The sequence below is a fragment of the Lucilia sericata genome, unplaced genomic scaffold (assembly GCF_015586225.1).
Source record: "Lucilia sericata isolate MDLA Ls3-8-SP2 unplaced genomic scaffold, ASM1558622v1 Contig001268F_arrow, whole genome shotgun sequence".
Taxonomy (NCBI): domain Eukaryota; kingdom Metazoa; phylum Arthropoda; class Insecta; order Diptera; family Calliphoridae; genus Lucilia; species Lucilia sericata.
The window spans coordinates 84,080-105,000 of NW_023995219.1; the positions used below are offsets into that span (position 1 = coordinate 84,080).

General features: G+C 29.4%; 1 protein-coding gene across 1 annotated transcript in view; it reads left to right on the forward strand.

Annotated features, from left to right (window-relative positions):
- Positions 1-6,779: 6,779 nt before the first annotated feature.
- The window catches only part of LOC119610706 (bypass of stop codon protein 1-like), a gene marked incomplete at its 3' end in the record, with an annotated part of 49,999 nt that continues 35,857 nt past the window's right edge, over positions 6,780-20,921 (forward strand). Inside the window, exon 1 of the mRNA XM_037966038.1 lies at positions 6,780-6,808. The remainder of the gene's footprint in view (positions 6,809-20,921) is intronic.

Below are 20,921 nucleotides of genomic sequence, written 5' to 3' on the forward strand. Positions count from 1 at the left end.
ACTAAAGACTAAACTACAGTCAGGGCTATAAGCTAGACTACAGTCTGAACTAAAGTCTAGACTACAGTCTGGACTAAGGTCTAGACTACAGTCTGGACTATAGACTAAACTACAGTCTGGACTATAGACTAGACTATAGTTAGGACTATAGACTAGACTATAGTCAGGACTATAGACTAGACTATAGTCAGAACTATAGACTAGTCTACAGTCTGTACTAAAGACTAGACTACGGTCTGGACTATAGACTAGACTACAGTCTGGACTATAAACTAGACTATAGTCTGGTCTGGGGATTAGACTACAGTCTGGACTATAGACTAGAATATAGTCTGGACTATAAACTAGACTACAGTCTGGACTATAAACTAGACTATAGTCTGGACCATAGACTATAGTACTGGACTCTAGACTAGACTACAGTCTGGACTATAGACAAGACTACAGCACGGACTATAGACAAGACTACAGTCTGGACTATAGACTAGACTACAAGTCTGGACTATAGACAAGACTACAGTCTGAACTATAGACAAGACTGTAGTCTGGACTATAGAGTAGACTATACTCTGGACTATAGACAATACTATAGACTAGACTATAAGCTAGACTAGAGTCTGGACTAAAACTAGACTACGGCCTGGACTATAAGATTAACTACAGTCTGGACTAAAGACTAGACTACGGTCTGGACTATAAGCTAGACTACAGTCTGAACTAAAGACTAGCCTACAGTCTGGACTATGGACTAGACTACAATCTCGACTATAGACAAACTCTGGACTATAAACTAGACTATAGTCTGGGCTAGAGACTAGACTACAGTCTGGACTATAGACTAGACTACAGTCTGGATTATAGACTAGACTACAGTCTTGACTGTAGACACAGTCTGGACGACTATAGACTAAACTCTGGACTTTAAGCTGTAGTCTGGACTATATACTAGCCAAAATATTGACGAATGGCCACGCAGATTTCTATTTGCAGACTGTCTGGACTATAAACTAGACTACAGTCTGGAATAAAGACTAGACTACGGTCTGGACTATAAGCTAGACTACAGTTTGGACTAAAGACTAGACTACAGTCTGGACTATGGACTAGACTACTGTCTCGATTATAGACAAGACTAAAGTCTGGACTATAAGCTAGACTATAGTCTGGGCTAGAGACTAGACTACAGTCTGGACTATAGACAAGACTACAGCACGGACTATAGACAAGACTACAGTCTGGACTATAGACAAGACTACAGTCTGAACTATAGACAAGACTGTAGTCTGGACTATAGAGTAGACTATACTCTGGGCTATAGACAATACTATAGACTAGACTATAAGCTAGACTAGAGTCTGGACTAAAAACTAGACTACGGTCTGGACTATAACATTAACTACAGTCTGGACTATAAACTAGACTACAGTCTGGACTAAAGACTAGACTACGGTCTGGACTATAGGCTAGACTACAGTTTGGACTAAATACTAGACTACAGTCTGGACTATGGACTAGACTACAATCTCGACTATAGACAAAGTCTGGACTATAAACTAGACTATAGTCTGGGCTAGAGACTAGACTACAGTCTGGACTATAGACTAGACTACAGTCTGGATTATAGACTAGACTACAGTCTTGACTGTAGACACAGTCTGGACAACTATAGACTAAACTCTGGACTTTATGCTGAAGTCTGAATTATATACTAGCCAAAATATTGACGAATGGCCATGCAGATTTCTATTTGCAGACTGTCTGGACTATAAACTAGACTACAGTCTGGAATAAAGACTAGACTACGGTCTGGACTATAAGCTAGACTACAGTTTGGACTAAAGACTAGACTACAGTCTGGACTATGGACTAGACTACTGTCTCGATTATAGACAAGACTAAAGTCTGGACTATAAGCTAGACTATAGTCTGGGCTAGAGACTAGACTACAGTCTGGACTATAGACTAGACTACAGTCTGGATTATAGACTGGACTACAGTCCTGACTGTAGTCTGGACGACTATAGACTAAACTCTAGACTTTAAGCTGTAGTCTGAACAATATACTAGCCAAAATATTGACGAATGGCACGCAGATTTATACTTATTAAACTAAGAAAGTGACAACATGAAAACTTTTTTAGTCACGCTCTCCTCACTAACTCACATGTGTCTGATTATGTGTTCAATGTATAAATGTGTTGCGTTTGCATAAGTATGTGTGTCTGTATTATTGAAAATTGATGTTCGTCTTTATCATTGCGATTGATAAAATTCAACATCATTATTAATATAATATTACAACAAAAACAACACATAATAGTCGCGACACAGACACAAGCATATAAATGGGAAAATATTACAACAAACACTTGCTGATTTTAGAGGGTGATAGGGGGAGAAGGTGGAAAATATACATAAACGATAAAAATTCACACACACACACTCCACATTAATGTATTTGATGTCTGAATATGAGAGTAAGTTTGTTACAAATTAAAATCTCCATAAAATTTTGTGCAGTTTTTTCCCATAATTTTGTAATATTTTTGGTACAAAATTACAAGCCGGTATTATACAGAAATTTTTATATACATACATACACTTATTTACTTAAATAATACATAGAAATAAGTTTTATATAAGCTTCTGTTTGTATATTATATATCAACTATGATTCATTAGTTTTAAAATAGTTTTTTTTTCTAATATTAAAAACTATTTAGAATACAATAATCATAACAATAACAATACTAAGAAATATGTTTGTAGTAGAAAAGTAACTAACCCCTTCCTTATTCCAATTTTAATGCCATTTATTTTATTTTAACTAAAAACCAACTGACCTAAATTTTTTATTAAAAACATTCAACATGACTGTAAATACTTCTAAATAATAATAAACAAATAAAATTTGTTAATTTTGTTTAGTCTGTGTATGTGTGGGTGTTATTTTATAAAATATTTTTGAGGGTTTATAATTTTAATTGCGAGGGTTTTATTTCTTTTGTTTTTGACATACGCCGGAAATAACTCCATGTTTTCTAACTTTTTATAAAATGTACGCATTTAAATTTCTTTTTAACATGAAATATTTATTTAAATTTTTGTTGTCGTTGTTTTTAAGAAGTTTATGAATAAATTTTTATTGCTTGGTTTTATTTCTCATTGGTTTAAATATTGGGTTGAAAGTTATTTATAATTAAAAATTAAAATTGTTTAAAGGGTTTTGGTGGGAGCTAGATGATAAATTCTTTTATATGGAATTTTCTTACAAATTTTCTATTTAGATTTGATTGTAGACCCCACCGTAAATAGATAGATAGATAGATAGATAGATAGATAGATAGATAGATAGATAGATAGATAGATAGATAGATAAGATAGATAGCTAGATAGATAAAGATAGATAGCTAGATCGATAGATAGATAGATAGATAGATAGATAGCTAGATAGATAGATAGATAGATAGATAGATAGATAGATAGATAGCTAGATAGATAGATAGTAGATAGATAGATAGATAGATAGATAGATAGATAGATAGATAGATAGATAGATAGATAGATAGTAGATAGATAGATAGATAGATAGATAGATAGATAGATAGATAGATAGATAGATAGATAGATAGATAGATAGAAGATAGATAGATAGCTAGATAGATAGATAGATAGATAGATAGATAGATAGATAGATAGATAGATAGATAGATAGATAGATAGATAGATAGATAGATAGATAGATAGATAGATAGATAGATAGATAGATAGTAGATAGATAGATAGATAGATAGATAGATAGATAGATAGATAGCTAGATAGGATAGATAGAAGATAGATAGAAGATAGATAGCTAGATAGATAGATAGATAGATAGAGATAGATAGATAGATAGATAGATAGATAGATAGATAGATAGATAGATAGATAGATAGATAGAAGATAGATAGATAGATAGATAGATAGATAGATAGATAGATAGATAGATAGATAGATAGATAGATGATAGATAGATAGATAGATAGATGATAGATAGATAGATAGATAGATAGATAGATAGATAGATAGATAGATAGATAGATAGATAGATAGATAGATAGATAGATAGATAGATAGATAGTAGATAGATAGATAGATAGATAGATAGATAGATAGATAGATAGATAGATAGATAGATAGATAGATAGATAGATAGATAGATAGATAGATAGATAGATAGATAGATAGATAGATAGATAGATAGATAGATAGATAGATAGATAGATAGATAGATAGATAGATAGATAGATAGATAGATAGATAGAATAGATAGATAGATAGATAGATAGATAGATAGATAGATAGATAGATAGATAGATAGAGATAGATAGATAGATAGATAGATAGATAGATAGATAGATAGATAGATAGATAGATAGATAGATAGATAGATAGATAGATAGATAGATAGATAGATAGATAGATAGATAGATAGATAGATAGATAGATGATAGATAGATAGATAGATAGATAGATAGATAGATAGATAGATAGATAGATAGATAGATAGATAGATAGATAGATAGATAGATAGATAGATAGATAGATAGATAGATAGATGATAGATAGATAGTAGATAGATAGATAGATAGATAGATAGATAGATAGATAGATAGATAGATAGATAGATAGATAGATAGATAGATAGATAGATAGATAGATAGATAGATAGATAGATAGATGGATGGATAGATAGATAGATAGATAGATAGATAGATAGATAGATAGATAGATAGATAGATAGATAGATAGATAGATAGATAGATAGATAGATAGATAGATAGATAGATAGATAGATAGATAGATAGATAGATAGATAGATAGATAGATAGATAGATAGATAGATAGATAGATAGATTTGCATAATTTCTTTTCGTAGAAAAACTATTATAAAACATCCTGTTTAAAATTTAATTGGAAATCAAGCGACCCAAACATTCCTAACCCCCCTTCCCACCTAATGAAAACTTGCAATAAATAAAACCAGTTTCGCTAATTTTGTGGTACAATTTCTTTCTCTTTTATCGCTGTTGTTGTTGTTGCCTTTTTCATTAAAGAAGAAATCACAACTTTTACAGATTTCCTTCTTTTCATAATATTTGTGGTCCTTGTAATACTCAGCGTAACATTGCACTCACACATACACTCAGGCATAAACACAGTTATGAGAGTGAAAAAAAAATGTAAACAAAAATAGTAATACAACATATAACAACAACAAAGGCAAGTAAATATGGCCTAGAACAAGAAAATTATATTTTTTTTCTTAATAAAAAGAGAGTCTTTTTGGGGGGAAGTAAAAGGTGTATGAGTGTGTGTGGGTGAGTGTTTTAGAGGGTGGAAATCATGTTACTGTGAGTTAATTTTCATATTGTCATTATTGTTGTTGTAAAATACTCAGACAGTGAGGATAAAAACAAAAACAAAGAGGAAAACGAACTCCGTTATATTTTCCTTTTTTTGTTCTGTGGAGAGTGTGTGTGGGTGTGTAATGGCCAAAAAACCGAAACAACAATAACAATAAAGCAAAGAGACGATGACGAGTGTGTGCAGTTGGAAAATTTGACTACATTGTGCTCTCGCTCGCATCCTTCTTTAGCTTTAACTTTATGTTTATGGGCTTAAAAAGACTCAAGGCGGAAAATTCAAATCAGTCTACAGAAAACGCGTACGTGAACAAGAAGTAGCCGGTCGTGGCTACACTTTCGGCGTGTAATATTTTGTCGGTATGATAAACAAGTGATACACCCTGTAAAGTTCTGTAAGTTGAGTTTTGTACACAAAAAGAAAAAAAAATGAAAAGAAGTTATAAAACAAAAGCAATTAAGCAAAAATCTTAAGAAAATAAACAAAAGAAGAAAAAGCTTAAAATACAATAAAAGGGAAAGAAAACTGCCAAAAAAGAAAAATAAATTAAAAGAAAATTAATAGAAATATTTGGGGTTTAGTTCTGTGAAAATTTAAAGCAACATTTTTTTTTTGTACTAAAAATTATAAAAATAACAACAACATATGGACCATTTATAATTTAAGGATATTTAATTAAAATTTTACACATACATATGTATTGACATATTAAATGTATGTGTTGTGTTTAAGGATTAGCCCCCTCTTTAGCGAAGAGAATTCTATAAGAGTAAGAGTGTTTGTGTAGGTGTGTGTGTGTGTGTATGTGAGTAAAAAAAAGCCAATGTATGCAAATCATAATAACAACAATAAAGTTTTGCAAATGTGAATGACATTTATGTCTCTGCAACTAATACATACACACTCATTAATCAAATTTAAATTTAAAAAAGAAAAACTTAAAAATCATAATCTAGTAGATTTTATAAAAATGACTAAATTTTTGTCTGAATTTAATAAATATAGACCTAAAAAGAAACAGGAAGGGAGGAAGAAAAGTGAACTTTTTTTTGTGGTACTTAATCAAAAGCAACAACTATTAAAAGTAAACAGCAGGCTTTATGTACTAATAAATTAAGTGGAATTTATTAGAAAATCAGTAATAATTAAAATAATTTACTAAAAAAATATAAAACTTTTGAAATTAAAAAAAAATTAAAACTTAATATTTAAAATCATTAAAGCTCTATTTAAAAATACCTTAATTAGTGACAACCAAAAGTGTAAACAAGTCATGACGACGTTGTTGTTAATGTTGCCAAGTGGTTTATTACACCAACAACTACTGCTACAACAATTAAGAAACTCTTTTGATATACATTTACAGTTAAATTATAAAAGGACTAATATGCCTAAAGACATTGTGAGTCCCACTTTTGTTTTTTTTTTTCTCTCAAAATCAAACAAAACAATTTATACAAAAACTTTATTACTATATCATGATATATACTTAAAAATAAACTATTATTACCACTAACTCCACTTTACTATTTTTCCCCCCTTTCCTTAAAGAAAAAAAAAACAATAAAAAAATTTATTAAAAATCCACAAACATTTGAAATAATTAATAAATTGGCTTAAATAAAAGACTCTAAAATTATAAAGTTAAAATTGAAAATTTTTATCCTTTAAATATTGAACATTAATCCTCCCTTTGCTTGTTATACTTTAATGGCTGTAAATATTAAATATATGAACTATATAATTATATAAATATTTACATATACATACATACTATGTAATTTATGCATAAACATTTATAAAATATTGTACATAAAATACTTATTAAATATTAACTTAAATATATCAAAATTAAAATTATATCTACATATATTTATCCTTATTATATATCATTTGAAATATAAAATTATAACGTTTCCTTATACTATCTCAGTTTAAACCTAAGACTAAAAATATTTCATTCGATTTCTCATAACTCTTTGAAAATTTAATAAAACATTTTAATGCAGTCAGATTAAAACTTGAGTTTGTATACAGTTAACTTAAATTATACTTTTTGGTGAATCGAAATTTGTATTACCTCCTAGGAATATATATTCCTTAACATTTCAATATCTTCTTTATATAATCGGTGTTTTGTTGAATCAATAACAGATTTCAAACTATGATTGAAAAGGAATAGCAGATCTTTGGTCGATCAGTGGAAAGTTTTAGTTTTAGATGTTTCGAATAACTGCTTCGTGGAATAACTCTAATTTAGTTATCAATCAGTTATGTGTAGATATACATTTGCAATATTCTCCCTATATAGACAATACGATAGCTTAGTCAATAGGCTAGACCATAGAATAGAAGATTGGTAAAAATTTGATCGAAATCACTAGAGTTGAGCTTTGCGTTAGAAGTAAAATTTAAGTAACGTAAAGTAAAATTGTAGAACTCCACCACTGAAATACTTATTTGAATTCTTGTCCTATTAGGTACAGTAGTTCTTGAGTACATGAAGTACAGATCGATAGATAGATAGATATATAGATAGATAGATAGATAGATAGATAGATAGATAGATAGATAAGATAGATAGATAGATAGATAGATAGATAGATAGATAGATAGATAGATAGATAGATAGATAGATAGATAGATAGATAGATAGATAGATAGATAGATAGATTAGATAGATAGATAGATAGATAGATAGATAGATAGATAGATAGATAGATAGATAGATAGATAGATAGATAGATAGATAATAGATAGATAGATAGATAGATCGATAGATAGATAGATAGATAGATAGATAGATAGATAGATAGATAGATAGATAGAAGATAGATAGATAGATAGATAGATAGATAGATAGATAGATAGATAGATAGATAGATAGATAGATAGATAGATAGATAGAAGATAGATAGATAGATAGATAGATAGATAGATAGATAGATAGATAGATAGATAGATAGATAGATAGATAGATAAGATAGATAGATAGAATAGATAGATAGATAGATAGATAGATAGATAGATAGATAGATAGATAGATAGATAGTAGATAGATAGATAGATAGATAGATAGATAGATAGATAGATAGATAGATAGATAGATAGATAGATAGATAGATAGATAGATAGATAGATAGATAGATAGATAGATAGATAGATAGATAGATAGATAGATAGATAGCTAGATAGATAGATAGATAGTAGATAGATAGATAGATAGATAGATAGATAGATAGATAGATAGATAGATAGATAGATAGATAGATAGATAGATAGATAGATAGATAGATAGATAGATAGATAGATAGATAGATAGATAGATAGATAGATAGATAGATAGATAGTAGATAGATAGATAGATAGATAGATAGATAGATAGATAGATAGATAGATAGATAGATAGATAGATAGATAGATAGATAGATAGATAGATAGATAGATAGATAGATAGATAGATAGATAGATAGATAGATAGATAGATAGATAGATAGATAGATAGATAGAAGATAGATAGATAGATAGATAGATAGATAGATAGATAGATAGATAGATAGATAGATAGATAGATAGATAGATAGATAGATAGATAGATAGATAGATGATAGATAGATAGATAGATAGATAGATAGATAGATAGATAGATAGATAGATAGATAGATAGATAGATAGATAGATAGATAGATAGATAGATAGATAGATAGATAGATAGATAGATAGATAGAAGATAGATAGATAGATAGATAGATAGATAGATAGGTAGGTAGGTAGGTAGGTAGGTAGGTAGGTAGGTAGGTAGGTAGGTAGGTAGGTAGATAGATAGATAGATAGATAGATAGATAGATAGATAGATAGATAGATAGATAGATAGATAGATAGATAGATAGATAGATAGATAGATAGATAGATAGATAGATAGATAGATAGATAGATAGATAGATAGATAGATAGATAGATAGATAGATAGATAGATAGATAGATAGATAGATAGATAGATAGATAGATAGATAGATAGATAGATAGAAGGTAGATAGAAAGGTAGATAGATAATAATTTCGGGTTCGCAAACCAAACGTCGATTTTTCTATAATCGTACAGTAGGTTCCCGCCTTGTGTTGCCTTTAGAAGCACAATTCGAGGCCGTACTGTAGTAAAAGTTATCCGGTCGTGGTACTAATCCCTAGACATTTCAGAAGGTATCGTCACCTGTTGAAGACATATAAAAGTGTTTATACATTTCCGAGGTATTTTATATGAAAACTATGTTTTTCTCTAAATTAAGTGAAAATCTAGATAGAACCAACCAAAAATTGTCTTTCTGGTCATGGTTTGGGACATATAGATTAATATTTGAGAACATAAAGTTTGTCATACCAAAGAGGATTTGGACCTTATTCATACGACCTTAACTTGTCATAGTAAGTGGTGTTTTAGATGTACTCTGTGGATTTTAAGGAGAATCTTTACAACATGTGTTTGTGACAGTTCCTTTTTATGACTTCCTGGAAGAATAATATTATTTGAACATTATAAAACATAATCTTTTTGGCTATCGTGTTTAGACGATCTAGCCATGTCCATCTGTGTATCGAAGGCAGGAGGGCTGAAAATGTCTCCTAAATATTCTCTATAGAATGTTTGGTATTGCTTATGGGTTATATCGGTCAACGTTTTCGTTCAGTGCTCATACAAGTGTCCCCCCGAAAAACTTCTTAATAACTAAGTAATTAACTCAAGTAAGTTTTATGTATCCAGAAATGATATTGTACAATATTGGTGGTCCCTATTTGACCCTAGCGCTGGCTTATAAATAATGGTATAGCGACGAAATTCAATATAAACATGCCTATACTATAGATCTATCTGACAAATTTTATGAGGATCGGTCCCCCATTTAGACCCTCTTTTAGAAAATATGTTTATTGTCAATAAATCATTTAAAATATTGAAGGTCATTGATAGCTAAACAAGAAATCTTCTTTGTTAATATAATTGGAATCTTCTTCTAATCGAACTCTAGTTCATAGTATTCGAAATACTGTACCCCGAACATAAAGCATTATGGATGCTCATACAAATTTTTACCGCAGAGATCAAAGTTTACTAAAGTATAGTGCTGATCCTGATTCTATTACATCCGGTTTTCGAGACAAATTAAAAAATTTTTGACCATGTAAAGTCCAATCTGTCGACTTTATAATAAAGTTTAACCTTTGTTATATCTTCTTGCTAAGAGATCTCGAAAGAAGAAAGTGTTATAACATAGGTTAAACTTTTATTTTAAAGTCGACAGATTGGACTTAATGGATTTTATAAATAAAGTTATCTTCGCACTGTTCTAACATATTAAATATTTCCTAAACAATCTTTATGGCACGATATCTGCAAAACATGATGTGAGGAATCGGATTCAGCTTTAGAAAAATAAACTTTGATCTATGGGTTTAGACTTCTTTTAAATGTTCTTGACCTGTGTTATCATAGCCCAGCAGTACGACAAAGATTTAATACATCCGATTTCCACTAACGTTTAATCACTTCCTTGCAGTTCGACAAAGAGTCAATGCATCCCAAAATGACAGTGATTTTCACTAACTTCTAACCATCTGCTTGGCTCTAATTCGTCTTTCGTCACGGATGTATTCTTTGTAAACGAGGGTGAAGATAATCGTCACTTTAGTGTCCCCTTTGTAAGCGAGGGAGGGGACACTTAAATAGCACTTGTCTGCCTCATCGTAATCTACGGGGGTGACGATTGACTTCCTCGTAGGACAAGCACATGTTAAAATTGCTAGTCACCTGGACTGTTGGTGGCTAGGTATAACCGTATGTGGTACGTTAAATAGGGAGTTCGGGACTGTCCGACCGAACTGCTGGGTTTAACTAGTATTTCCTTACGAATGTTTTCCTTGTAAACGAGAGTGAAGACAATCGTTGTATTAGGAGTTCCCTTTGTAAACGAGAGCAGTGATAGTGGTCACTTTATATTCCCCTAGTAATCTATAGTGTGAACATGCATTGAATCCTTTGAACTAGCTTTCTGTCTGTCTCTTTGTAAAGTATGAAGTGATGATTAACTTCTTCCTAGGACAAACATAAGTTAAAATAGCTAGTCTTCTGAGTAGCAGGTGACTAGGAGTAACCCTAAGTGCTAGGCTAACTAAATGGGAACCGTTACGCCAAACTGCTGGTAGAAGTTAAAATTTTATCTAGTACATATAGTACTATATGATATAAGCGTTTCAAAATGGCGTCAAAATATTCAAATTAAAACAAAAAACTATTAATATAAACTTAAATTATAATTTCCTATTTCAAATAAAATTATTTACTTTAACATTTATCTGATAGCAAGTAAAAATCTATTAATTTATTTTTGTTCCCTATTATGTTTTTTTTTTATCTCTCTGGCAGGGGCATTTTATTTCATATGTTGCTAATATCCATTTTTTATAATCACATTTATTAATATTCATATTTATGTATATAGGTTTTGTTGTTGTTGTTGTTATTTTCAGTTTTTTTCTATATATTTTTATTGATTAATATTTTTGTTTTGTCATTATTATAAATTTATTAAAATGAAAACTGTACCCAAAAGCGTCATATATAGTTTATAATAAAAAACACTGAAGGATAACAATTGACAATATGAATATGTGAATAGCAACACAGCACCTAACTCCCTTCACTTTTCTCTCTGTAAGGCTGCCTTTTACTGCTCATTACTGTTACTAAGTATTTATTATTATTATTAAATTTTTACAATATTTTTGTGAGTTTCAATATGGCTGAAAAAGCTTTTATGATATAAAATTTCTATACAAAGTACATACGTAAATACAAGTGATATATTTGTGATTATCAAAAAAAAAAAAAAAGAAAAAAAAAAACTGAAAAGTGAAAAAAATATACAATAAAAATTTTTGCGATAATGTAACTGTTTTTTCCATTTTATTCTGGCCTCGATAATATTTCACATAATGTGTTGCACACGTTTTCAAAAAAAAAAACTGAAAAAAATTAAATATTGTGAGGGTGGTGGGTTTTGGAGTAGTAGTAAAACTGTTTAACTGGTTGCTTGGTATGGGTTGTTTGGGTGGTTCTTTGGGAAATTTCTATTAAAACTGCTAGAAATTCTATATTGTTTGAGTTGTTGCTGTTGTTGTTATGAGTTATTTGCTAAAGATTAAAACAATTTTTAATAATGTTCAGTAATGAAATATAAAATTTTTTTCTATACCCCCTCTACTCTCCCCTAAAGTATGCAATACACACTACTTCCTTACTTTAAGCATTAAACACACACACACACATTTGCTTTATTCTTTGTTTGTATAGATATGAGTGTGCTTGAGTGTAAAAGGAAATAAAGTTTTTGGGGCTAAAATATTTATTTTTATACAAAAAATCAATAAATTTTATACGCTTCTATTTATTTTATTTCTTTTTATTGCATTTTATATTTATTTGGAGGTTTTTACTTTGTGTGTTCTTTACTCTTTTGGATCACAGTTGTTTTTAGGCAGAGTTTGGGCCTTTTTTTAATATAAAATGTCACATCGGGACTGATGCTTACGATTAATTTCATTATTTTCATGCAATATTTCATATTTTTAAACAGATGTTTTGTCTTAAACTTAAATATGGACTCTAGCTCCTTATATGGATACTAGACTCTTTAGAGAACCGATTTTATATAATTTATGAAACTTGTTTTTATACATTTAGCATAACAATGAATCCCGAAAGATTTATCAAATATTAGGTCTAAGTTTTGAGCTGGATTCCCGAAAGATTTGACAAATATTAGGTCTTAAGTTTTTCATGTGACGATCTTTACAAAATTTGTTATAGTACTTAACTTTTAAAGAATCTTTTATGATATATTTTTATCTTAAAATCGGGGAAAAATATTGGGCCTAGAATTTAAAGATTATAAGAAGCAGACTCCACATCGATATACGAGATTTCTTAGAGAGTCTTAAGTGTGATTGTATGATTTCCAATCGAATTCAATTCAATATCAGACAGTTTATGTCTAAAATATGTAAAGAAACATAACGAATAAGGATTCTGGTGGATAGCAGGACATCTACAAATTCAGACACCTAATGAGGCCCTTTGATATCGGCCAGCTTTTAATAATAGCAATGGTGAAACATTTATTACCGAAATCATTGGTTCTAGTAGACATTTTGGGTAGGGATGCCAAACGGGACTGGCTTTTACAAATCCCGGGATTCGGGATTTTGAAAATTGCAATCCCGGGATCCCGGGATATTTCGGGATCCCGGGATTTTTCGGGATCCCGGGATTTTTCGGGATTTCGGGATTTTACGGGATTTCGGGATTACATGAATTTATTTATTTTATATATGAAAATCTTTAAATCATCATATTTGTAAAGAAAATTGTTAATTTTGTGGAAATTTAGCAGACAGAAGATATATTTAAATTAAAAACAATCCAATTAATTCCAATTTTTTAAATAAAAACTTTCAGAATTGCATAATTTCTGAAACTTTTTAAATACATACTTCCTTCCTAAATAAATAATCAAGTTCCGAAATTAGACATAAGCACTTTTTAAACCTCATACTGTTCCATGTGAACTAATAATTATAACAGATACCAATTCAATTATCCGTAACATCAATTTAGAACCTATTCTTTGAAAAATATTTGGAACTTTACCAAAATACATGTAGTTTTGGAACATGTTATTATATTCGTAGTATTAATTTAAAATTTTATGTGCATTCAGAACGAGGTAATTTACCTTTACCGGTATCACTCAGATTTGTAGAAAGTTAGAAATGTAAATCCTCTAGTATTGAAAAATAAAGTTTGTATTCGACTGTGCCGAAATTAAATACCCACCATCAAAATATTGTAATGTATTGATATTAATATCAGCATCAATGTGATTTTCAGAGGAGGTCCCAATTAGGTTTTCTTGTGTCAATTTTGGTCCAAATTTGCATCACAAATGGAATGAGTCTCTAACTCGTGTTTTTAGCTTACAGATACAGAATGTGTATACTTTTTGGGTCGGTCTACGACCAACATTTCGATGTGTTAACAAGTAAGAAGTTATAGTTGGGCGAAGCCTACCATATAATACCCTACACCAGTTATAAAATAAAATGTGATTTATTGTTCATAATAAAGCATCTAAGTTGAATTGTACCTTGCCTCAGATATACTTTAGCTATTTTTTGTTGAATAAATTGTGTACATTTAAGTCATATTTCGAAGGGGGCTTTGTATAGGAGCTAGGTCAAATGAGGCCGTATCATCAAAAAATACATCAGGGTCATGAACGCTAGTATAGAACTTGGCTTTGCAGCTTTTTGTCGAGATACGAGTATATTAAACATAATTATGAACTTAAAAGCCCTATTCGGAGGGGTTCAGTTGTATGGGGGCTAGGTCAAGTATTGGACCGATGTTACCCATTTTCAATAGGATCCGTCTCTAGTACAATAGAAGATCATGCAAAATTTTATAGAATTATCTTCAAAATTGCTGCTAGTTTGATTACAAGGTTTACACGGACGGACGGACATAGCTTAACGACTCAGAAAATGATTCTGAGCCGATTGGTATACTTTAAGGTGGGTATAGGACAATATTAGTTGTGCATAACAAAAATCAGCACAAACCCAATATACCCTCACCACTAAAGTGGTGTAGGGTATAAAACGAAGTGAATAAATAAATTTATATGTGCTATGTGTATGGAATCATACCACTTTAAAAAATAAAAGGTTAAATATGTATAAAATTAGTTCTGCGGAATTTAGTTTTGCATGAGTCGAAAATAAAATAAGATCGTAATTTTCAAGTTAATGAAAATTATGGCTCAAAAAAGAAAATAAAACAGTTTTTGAAACAAATCCCGCGGATTTATTTTGAAAAATCCCGGGTTTTCGGATATTCTAATCCCGAAAAAATCCCGGGATTTATTTTCCAAATCCCGGGATTCGGGATTTTGCCAATCCCGAAAAATCCCGGGATTTTCGGGATCGGGATTTCGGGATTGGCATCCCTAATTTTGGGAGTATAACAGTTTTTTTTCTTTAGAAATTTTTTTGTTAAACAGAAACTTCTCAGGAAATAATTCTATTCTATTGAAATCTTTCGCATAACATTTTTTCTATAAAAAATTCTATATAAACAGTTTTTTTATACAATTTTTCAGTAAAACAGTTTTCTATAGAGTTTTTTCATAGAAAAACTTATTCTATTATAGAAACTTTTTGTATTACAGATTTTTCTTTGGAAATTTCCAGTATAACAGTAATTTCTTAGACATTATTTTTTTATAGGTTTTTTTATATTCTTTATAGAATTTTTTTATATAACAGTTTTTTCTCTGGAAATATTTATTTATAACAGTATATTATATAGACAATTTTCGAATTACTGTTATTTCTATAGAAAATTTTTAGTATAACAGTTTTTTTTCTATAGACATTTTTCAGTATTACAGATTTTTCATAGAAATTTATCGGTATAATAGTTTTTAGTGTGAACATTTTTTCGTATAATAGTTTTTTCTATATAGTTTTTCAGAATAATAGTTTTTTTCTGAAGAAAACTTTTTATCTGTATAATAGTGGTAAGAATCGTATAACAGTTTTTTTCTTTGTACATTTTTAATATAACAGTTTTTTTTTTCTGTAAAATACTTTAGTATAACAGTTTTTTTTTGTGGAAACTTTTCATATAACATTTTTTTGAAAAATATTTCAGTATAGCATTTTTTTCTGTAGACATTTTTCGTATAACAGATTTTTTTCTATAAAAATTTTTCACTATAACAGCTTTTTTTCTTAAAAATTTATCAGTATAACTGTTTTGTTCGTGGAAATTTATCAGTTATGATAGTATTTTCTACGGAAATGTTTCAGTATAACAGTTTTTTTTTCTGTAGAAATATTTCAGTATAACAGTTTTTCTGTGTGAAAACTTTTGATTATAACAGTTTTTTGAGAAATATTTTTGTAAATCGGTTTTTTTTCTGTAAACATATTTCGTATAACAGTTTTTTTCTATAAAAAATGTTCAGTATAACAGTTTTTTTCATGAAAATGTATCAATATAACAGTTTTTGCATGGATAGTTTTTAGCATAATAGTTTTCTTCTGTATAAAATATTAGGTATAACAGTTTTTCCTAAAGATATATTTCAGTATAAAGTTTTTTCTATACAAATATTCGTATAACAGTGTTTTCTATAGTGTTTGATATAACAGTTTTTTCTATATGCTCTTTTTAGTATAACAGTTTTTTCCATAAACGGTATTGGAAATAATCTATTTTTTCTATAGAATTTTTTTATTATAACAGTTTTTTTTCTTTAAACATTTCTATTATATAAGTTCTTTCTGTAGAAATACTTCAGTATAACAGTTTTTTCTGTAATAGTTTATAAAGTTTTTTGAGAAATATTTTTGTATAGTGGTTTTTTCTGTAAACATTTTTCGTATAACAGTTTTTTTCAATAAAAAAATAATTTCAGTATAAGAGTTTTCTTCATGAGAATCAGCATCAGTATAACAGTTTTTTTATGGAAATGTTTCAGTATAATAGTTTTTTTCTATAGAAATTTTTCATTATAACAGTTTTTTCTATAAAAATATTCCTTTATAAAAGTTTTTTTCTATAAAAAATTTCATATAACAGTGTTTCCAATATATATTTTTTGATATAACAGTTTTTTCTATATGCTCTTTTAGTATAACAGTTTTTTATATAAACGGTATTTAGTATTATAGCTTTTTTCAATAGCATTTTTTCAGTATAACAGTTTTTTCTTTAACATTTCTAGATATTAGTTCTTTCTGTAGTTATACTTCAGTATAACAGTTTTTTTATTAAGGATTTTCAGTATAATAGTTTTTTCCTGTGTAAATCTTGCTTAAAAATTTTTCAGTATAAGAGTTTTCTTCATGAGAATCAGCATCAGTATAACAGTTTTTTATGGAAATGTTTTATTCTATAGAAATTTTCCATTATAACAGTTTTTTCTATAAAAATATTTCATTATAAGTTTTTTTTCTAGGATTAGGATTGTAATACCTAGTCTTCTTTAAAGAAAGAAGAGATGGATCGACTTTTGGTATAACACTCATTTTGTGTAAATGTTTGATTTAGGGAAAGATTTTACTTTTCAAAAATTTGAAAAACGAAATTTTTTCGGCATTCAAAGTTTCATAATGCTGAGTCCATACGAGATCGAAATTTCTAAAATAGTGATTTTTCAAAACTTAAGGCTTTCCCTTAATCTCGAAATATTGTCTTTTTTCCTTTTATCCATAGATTTGAGAGTTACTAATTATAAACCCCTATTCTTCTCTAAAGAAAGAAGATATTGATTAGCTTTTAGGTATATCGTCCACATTGTGTAAACTTTTGATTCAAGAAAGACATATTATATGTTTTGAAAACTATAAACTTTGGCTTTTTCGGGACTTAAAACATTTTGGATTCTTTAACTAGAAAACATTTAACGTGGAGATAGAAGTTGTAAGTAAATCGAAGTGGCACATTTTAACAATGTGCGAAGTGTTGTAAATGAAAAGGAACAGATCTATTTTAAGGGTCTTGAGAAGTTAGAATAATTGATATCTCTATTTACTTAAGACATAGTTAAGGTATAAATATGATATTTAATTGTTCACCCAGGTGAAATCATTAGATCTCACGACATGGCTATTTACCGACATCTATCCTAAAGTAAGGTATTTAAAAGTCGTGGTGGATCTCTATAAATTTAATTATTAATCATATTTTTTATGTACATATATTGGTGACGCCTTTTTGATGCTCATTATTACACATACTTATATATGTACATCCATAAAAATACACATTTTTTCTCCATTATAATATTATCCACTGTAAACTGGAGTACACATTTTCCACATAAAGTTTTTAAATTGCAGCGCAAAAATCTGAGGAAAAAAATAATTTTATTATTACATTACAATTTTTGTTGTTGTTATTGTTTTCGTAAAAAAATTTATTGGATAATTGTGTGTGTTTTATGTGTATTACATTTGGAAAACCCAGCAAAAAAATATATATACTAATGATAACTCTTAAATATCATTCTATAGGTACTACGATAGTGATACCTATACTATCTAATATTAAATTATAAAAAGGAGCATCTGTCTTACAATAGCACTTTTCCAGGACTTCTGATATCTAAAGTCTAATCAGATTTGAAGCAACTACTAAGTATGACCATGTATCTTTTTCACCTAATCTAAATCTACAAAATCGAATAGAAGATTCAACTTGATTTGTTTTACCATTGTATTCAGATCCTTTGACATTTCGTAGTACATTTTTTTGCTGGGTTATCTGTTTTTCCATATTTCTTTAGCTCCTAGTTTGGGGGTTTATGTATGTACTTATATATATGTATATATTTCTGTAGACTGGCACAGAATCGTACCACTGAGTTAACAATATTATCTTTTTTAAGTATTTTTATTATGAGTTAAAAACAGGGGTACTTTGCCATACAAAATGGCGTGAGTAATGGAATTCAGTTAGCAGCGTTAAATGAACCTAAATATAATGTCGGAGTAGACATTTAAATAAATCGATGAAAATTTTTGGCGACATTTGTATAAATTGTAATTTTAAAGTACTAACCGAATAGAGAAAACAGCTTGTGATATATGAATACCTAACGCTATGAATACCTAATGCTTTTAAAAAAATTTGAACTTCAAAGTCGGTTCATAACACTTATTAATGTCTATATCAATCTTGAAACTTGAAACTAGTTTTAAAATGATTAGATGGGTAATGCATCATTTTTAGTCTATAGACGAATCCTATTGGAAATTGAAATTATTTACTAAGTCCCATGTAAATGTCCCTTCTGGTCGAAAATATCGGTGGACCTAGTACCTGCTTCAGAAAATTAGTTTACCATTAAACAAGTAAGAGTATTATAATCAACTGTGCCGAATTTTGTATACCCATAGTTAAAAAGTGTTAAAAATATATTGGAACAACGATTATGATTCAAAATTTTTAAGGTAATTCTGAGAGAACATTACTTCTTAATTGTGCTTGGATGGAGGATGGATGGACATTTTGTTCGAAACAATGATTTCTAACGATCTAATCTATGTACAAGTCTTTTGAAGAGTCTATGGACTCATTTTTAAACTAGTCTGTGATCTGATTTAGGCATGTCAAAGTCTAGTATAAGTAGTATGCTATGGTTGAGTCTATTGATTTGTTTGTGGACTGATCTATTGACTAGTATAAGGACCAGACAGAGACTATTGTATTGACTAGTCTGTGGATTTGTTTTTGGACTAGTCTGTTAACTAGTCTGTGGACCAGTGTATGGATTATTTTATTGACTAGTTTTTGAACTAGTCTATGAGCTAGTCTAAGGACTGATCTATTCACTAGTATAAGGACCAGACAAAGACTATTATATTGACTAGTCTGTGGACTTGTTCATTGCATAGTTTTTGGACTAGTCTGTTAACTAGTCTATGGACCAGTGTAAGAACTATTTTATGGACTTGTTTTTGAACTGTTTTAAGAACTAGTCTAAGGAACAGTCTAAGGTCTAGTCTATTGAATAGTTAGAAGACTTGTTTAATGATTAGTCTAAGGACTTCTTTATGGACTAGAATATGAACTAGATTATGGACTAGTCTGTTTAGTCTATTGACTAGTCAATAGACTAGTCTAAGGACTTCTCTATTGACTAGTCTATGGTCCAGTCTAAGTACTAGTCTAATGGTCTTTGGATCAGTTTTAAGTACTAGCATATTGACTATAATATGGACAGACAATAGTCAATAGTCTAAGGACTAGTCTGTAGATTTCTCTATTATTTTTTCTATGGATCAGTTTTTGGCCTAATTTATAGGACAAGTCTATAAATAAGTCTATGGACTAGACTATAGACTAATTTACGGAATAGTCTATAGTCTTGTCTATGCATTAATATATTGGTTTGGACTAGCCTATGGTTTAGTCTATTGACTTGTTTGTAGACATGTCTAATGACCAGTCTAAGCACTTGTTTATGGACTAGATTATGAAGAAGATTTTAGACTAGTCTATGGTCTTGTCCATTGAATAGTTTATGGACTAGTCTTTTGATTAGTTTATTGACTAGCGTAAGGACTGCATATGATCTTATCTATTGACCAGTTTGTAGACTAGTCTAATGACTAGTCTATGTACCATTCGAAGTACTAGCCTATTGGCCAGTATAAGGACTAGTCTACAGACAACAGTGAAGTAGTCTAAGGAATAGTCTGTAGATTTCTCTATTATTTTAACTACAGATCAGTTTTTTGACCAATTTCGGACTAATTTAGTCTATAAACATGCCTATGGACTAGACTATAGACTAATTTACGGAATAGTGTATGGACTTTTCTTTGTATTAATATATTGACTAGTCAATGGAGAAGTTATGTAAATCTAAAGTATAGTTTACAGAGTAGTCT